Consider the following 6,036-nt stretch of genomic DNA (forward strand, 5'->3'; position numbering starts at 1 on the left):
AAAAGCACGTACAAGGAAATGGTGTTCTACACGTACCTTTTATACAGGCCCACACGTCCAGCGTCACTTACGCGGCGTGTACGCGCTAGGGCCATTTCCACCAACTACACGCTTTGTCATTTCTGCGTGTAGGGCCATTTCCACCAATTACACGCTTTGTCACTTCTCCGTGTAGGGCCATTTCCACCAATTACACGCTTTGTCACTGCCGCGTGTACGCGCTAGGCCCATTCCCACCAATTACACGCTTTGACACTCGGACGTGTCTTTCATTTTTTTAACACGGAACATTTTCAAACGTGTGCCCAATTCAACGTGCACGTGACTTCATAGACGCGCATACGCTGGCGACGCGTTTACGCGCTAAGGGACTTTGGTCCAATGACATTGCATATGCGTGCTGCCGTGCATACGCGCATGGCCCTTTCCTCGTATTACACGCGGACGTGCAGTTTTTCACGTGCGCTGAAATGCGCATGCACGTCTGTACGCGTCACGTCACAGGGGCGCTTGCGCTTGAGGGGCCTTCTGTCCAATGAAAATGCGTATGCGTGCAGACGCGCTTACGCGCTAAGGGCCTTTCCTCGAATTACACGCTGACGTGCAGATTTTTCACGTGCCAAATCACTCCGTATCAAGCTGGCCACGTGTATGCACAAGGAAGACCACGCTCCTGCCCAGAAGGCCGAACTACTGCCCCCCAGAGCCCCGAGCACGCTCCCACCTGCCATCTGCTGCTGCCTGACTGCCTGCTGCCCACGTGCACTGCCATTTGCTGCCTGCACATCAGCCAGGGGTGCTGTTGCTGTGACCACCCCTGCTGGAACAGAAGATTCCCGACTGGGATTCCATCGCTCCACAGCCCAGCCCCAGGACCCAGTTGCCCACCCACTCCTGCCTCTGGGGTTGTCATTTCGGGGCAAACACCATCTGTGACCACTGACAACCCCCGGCCAGAGAGGCAGAGGGGCACCAGCTTCAGTGCCACCGAAGTTGGTGTCCTGGTGGAGCAAGTCCTGGGGCAGTATGATGCCCTCTTCGGAAGTTCCCGCGCCGACAAGGAAGGACGGACTCGGATCTGGACTGACATCGTGACTGCCATCAACGCGGAGGGGGTGGCAGTCCGCGACTTACAACATGTCAGGAAGCGCTGGGAGGACTTCAGGTCCAGGACCCTGAACAAGGCCCGGCGCCTCTTGAAGGCAGCGGATGCCAAGGGGCGCCGGGGCCACTTGTCGGAAGAACAGATGAGGGTCCTGGAACGCATATCCCCAGCGCTCCACGTCCAGGTCCTAGAGCGTCTGGAGTCGAGCGGTGAGTGTACATGCATCCTGATTGTGAGCAGTGCGTGTGGTGATTATTCGCTAGTGTGCAGGTTGCACATCTGTTTGTATGGGGTCGAGTATGGGTGGGGGTGTACAGGGCCGTGGGGCTGACACATGCGAGGGCTGTAATGTGTGAGTCATGGATGGTACTTGTGTGTGTAGGCTTGCATGCCAAATGCAGTTGTGTGGGCACACATGTTTGGATGAATGTGTATGTAAGTAGACATGTCCGTGATGTCATGCATGTATGTTGTTTTCGGCTGCATGTATCAGCACTGTGTACATGTGCATGTGTGTGTATTTGACAAGGGTGCAACAGTGATGCAACATGGATGCATGTGACAGCGGTATGTGGAAGCTGATTGGCAGATGTGACATGGATGCCCGTCTGAACAGTGCGACACTTGGCAGAGGTGTACACATGCATGCAAGTGTGGTGGTGTGTGTACATGTGTGGTGCACTTCCTGTGTTGCATGTGATGTCGGGCTCACCTTTGGCTGCTCATGCTGTTGTATGTGTAGGGATGGTGGTGGCAGTTGCGATATGGCTGTGGTATGGCTCATGTGTGCGAGTTGTAATGACATGTGTGTTGGGGATTGTGATGACATGTCTGAGGTTTGCCAATGCCACTCATGTGCAACTGTCATGTGTGTATGTGTCCATTGTACAGTGCCCTGATGCCTGTGTTTTGTTTCTCCCTGTCTGCAGCGTCAACTGATGAAGAGGGCGGAGAATGTGCTGTGGAGCACAGCAGCGGGGATCCCACAGCCAGCCGGAGACGCAAGGCCCGGCTCCCCTCCTGTGTTGTCATCTCGTCGGGGAGTGAGGAGTCCGGTGCCGCGTCCCAGGCCGCAGCTGCCGGGGGGAGGTCTAAGAGGCGGAGGTTGGAGTTGGACTCCTCGGCAGCAGAAGGGGCAGCTGGGACCCCACAGAGCCCAACAGGGGAAGATGGCACGGAGTCATCCAGGTTGGTGGGGGGTTTGGTGGAGGAGGAGGCCGTGCAAGCACCAGAGACGGGGTGTGGAGGTGGGGATCCAACTGGTGCTAGTGGTGCAGTGCAGGACCAGGGACAGGAGGCAGCACAGGCCGCCGCGGAGGTGCCTGTGTGCAATCCTGTCCCCAATCCTGTCCCTGCATCATCTTGCACCAGCAGGGATGCCTACGTCCAGACCCGTTTTCAGGCAGGGGATGAGCTGACGTCAACTGGCCTTCCTCTGCCTGCGGACGTGGCTATCTAGGTCCGGGTTGAGCCTGTCCTGGCTGGTGTGGCGTTGCGTCAACGGGCCATGCGAGGTGACCTGCAGTCTTTTCATGGAGAGACTGCACGTCATCTCGAATGGCTCGTTGACCACGTCAGCCTGCTGGGACAGGTCACCCAGGCCGGATTCCTCCGTCTGATGGGGCTTGCTCCGACCCCCTCCTCAACTGGACCCCCTACGCGCCAGTCGTCCTCTGTGCCATCTTCCCACCCATCAGTCACCTGGGTGCCCTGTGGAGCTGCCTCTGACGGTGCGGCCAGGCTGGTGGAGGAGGCATCCCTGCCACAGTCGGGAGTCGGACGTCCAGCAGGGGTGGCCACATCTACGACTGCACCCCAGCCGGCGGAGGATGTGCAGGCAGCAGGAGGCAGTGCACGGGCAGAGGCAGAGCAGCAGCAGCAACATGGTGGGAGCCATGAAGGCTCGGGGCCTTCGACATCGGAGGGGCAGGCATCGGCCGGAGGGCAGGAGGACCCAGGACAGAGAGTGTCTTCCGTGTGGCAGCGGTTGGGCCACGCCATAGATGCGGAGCGGCGGCGGGCGGAAGAGGCGCGGCTCACAATGGTCAGGGCGGAGAACTCCATGCGGAGGGCCCTGAGGCGGGGCGAGTGCCTCGAGGCAATCCGCAGTGGGTTGGAGGAGGACACGGCGTCGTCCCTGCGGACCCTCGGGGCCATGGAACAGGACCGCCTCCGGGACATCGAACAGGAGTTCGATGATGCCCTGGCCCGGAACACCACGGAGTGAGCCGCTGGACTTGCCCGCCGCCTTTGTATATAGTTCTTTAGTTTTAGGTTTCCTTTGTTTGTTCTTATGATTTGGAGTCGACGGACACTGCTCCACTTTTTGTGTATAGTTGCATTTTAGTTAGGGTTTTTTGTAGGTTTCCTTTGTTCAGTTGGGCTCATGGACCCTTGGAAGTTTTGTACATAGTTCTTCATTGGATTGATTTTATTTTTCATTTGACTTTGGACAACATTTTTTTGGATTAGGATTTGGAGTTTTTATTTTTTTAAACGGACATGCAGCTTATCTTTTTTTCATTGCCATTGTAGTTTGTTTCATTTCTTTTGCATTCTTATTTTTTTTAATACAATTTTGTTTTCATACTTCACTGTGTGGTATCATCTCATTGGTTTCATGCATGTCATGTTGGGTGTTTTCCCATTCAATTGCAACCATTGTGTGTGACGGACATGGGTTCATTAGCTTTATGAACATTGGGGGTGTAACATGTAATTTCCATTTCCATGTGGGTGAATGGGTTACTTGGTAGGGCTTTTTGGCTGTGGAGGCTGACCATAACGCACATGATTGGGGATTGTGAGGACCTGGTGGAGGCTGCCCATGGTGGCTGGGGGGTGGGTGTGCAGGGGACATGAGTGGGGGCCTGGTGGGGGCTGCCCATGGTGGCCGGGGGGTGGGGGTGGGTGGGAGACATGAGTGGGGGCCTGGTGGAGGGTGCCCCTGCACTGCTGGGGGGTGGGGGTGGTGGGTGACATGAGTGGGGGCCTGGTGGAGGGTGCCCCTGCACTGCTGGGGGGTGGGGATGGTGGGAGACATGAGTGGGGGCCTGGTGGAGGGTGCCCCTGCACTGCTGGGGGGTGGGGGTGGTGGGAGACATGAGTGTGGGCCTGGTGGAGGGTGCCCCTGCACTGCTGGGGGGTGGGGGTGATAGGGGACCTGGGTGGCTGCCTGGTGGAGGGTGCCCCTGGTGGCTGGGGGGTGGGCGTGGTGGGAGACATGAGTGTGGGCCTGGTGGAGGGTGCCCCTGGATGCTGGGGGTGGGGGTGGTGGGAGACATGAGTGGGGGCCTGGTGGAGGGTGCCCCTGGATGCTGGGGGGTGGGGGCGGTGGGAGACATGAGTGTGGGCCTGGTGGAGGGTGCCCCTGGTGGCTGGGGGGTGGGGGTGGTGGGAGACATGAGTGGGGGCCTGGTGGAGGGTGCCCCTGCACTGCTGGGGGGTGGGGGTGGTGGGAGACATGAGTGGGGGCCTGGTGGAGGGTGCCCCTGCACTGTTGGGGGGTGGGGGTGGTGGGAGACATGAGTGGGGGCCTGGTGGAGGGTGCCCCTGGATGCTGAGGGGTGGGGGTGCAGGGGGACATGAGTGGGGGCCTGGTGGGGGCTGCCCATGGTGGCTGGGGGGTGGGGGTGGGTGGGAGACATGAGTGGGGGCCTGGTGGAGGGTGCCCCTGCACTGCTGGGGGGTGGGGGTGGTGGGAGACATGAGTGGGGGCCTGGTGGAGGGTGCCCCTGGTGGCTGGTGGGTGGGGGTGGTGGGAGACATGAGTGGGGGCCTGGTGGAGGGTGCCCCTGGTGGCTGGGTGGTGGGGGTGGTGGGAGACATGAGTTTGGGCCTTGTGGAGGGTGCCCCTGGATGCTGGGGGGTGGGGGTGGTGGGAGACATGAGTGGGGGCCTGGTGGAGGGTGCCCCTGCACTGCTGGGGGGTGGGGGTGGTGGGAGACATGAGTGGGGGCCTGGTGGAGGGTGCCCCTGCACTGCTGGGGGGTGGGGGTGGTGGGAGACATGAGTGGGGGCCTGGTGGAGGGTGCCCCTGGTGGCTGGGGGGTGGGGGTGGTGGGAGACATGAGTGGGGGCCTGGTGGAGGGTGCCCCTGGTGGCTGGGTGGTGGGGGTGGTGGGAGACATGAGTTTGGGCCTTGTGGAGGGTGCCCCTGGATGCTGGGGGGTGGGGGTGGTGGGAGACATGAGTGGGGGCCTGGTGGAGGGTGCCCCTGCACTGCTGGGGGGTGGGGGTGGTGGGAGACATGAGTGGGGGCCTGGTGGAGGGTGCCCCCGCACTGCTGGGGGGTGGGGGTGGTGGGAGACATGAGTGGGGGCCTGGTGGAGGGTGCCCCTGGATGCTGGGGGGTGGGGGTGGTGGGAGACATGAGTGGGGGCCTGGTGGAGGGTGCCCCTGCACTGCTGGGGGGTGGGGGTGGTGGGAGACATGAGTGGGGGCCTGGTGGAGGGTGCCCCTGCACTGCTGGGGGGTGGGGGTGGTGGGAGACATGAGTGGGGGCCTGGTGGAGGGTGCCCCTGGTGGCTGGGGGGTGGGGGTGGTGGGAGACATGAGTGGGGGCCTGGTGGAGGGTGCCCCTGCACTGCTGGGGGGTGGGGGTGGTGGGAGACATGAGTGGGGGCCTGGTGGAGGGTGCCCCTGGATGCTGGGGGGTGGGGGTGCAGGGGGACATGAGTGGGGGCCTGGTGGGGGCTGCCCATGGTGGCTGGGGGGTGGGTGTGGGTGGGAGACATGAGTGGGGGCCTGGTGGAGGGTGCCCCTGGTGGCTGGGGGGTGGGGGTGGTGGGAGACATGGGTGGGGGCCTGGTGGAGGGTGCCCCTGGTGGCTGGGGGGTGGGGGTGGTGGGAGACATGAGTGGGGGCCTGGTGGAGGGTGCCCCTGGTGGCTGGGTGGTGGGGGTGGTGGGAGACATGAGTGTGGGCCTGGT

This window comes from Ambystoma mexicanum, chromosome 7p (assembly GCF_040938575.1).
Source record: "Ambystoma mexicanum isolate Mex_15411 chromosome 7p, UKY_AmexF1_1, whole genome shotgun sequence".
Classification (NCBI taxonomy): domain Eukaryota; kingdom Metazoa; phylum Chordata; class Amphibia; order Caudata; family Ambystomatidae; genus Ambystoma; species Ambystoma mexicanum.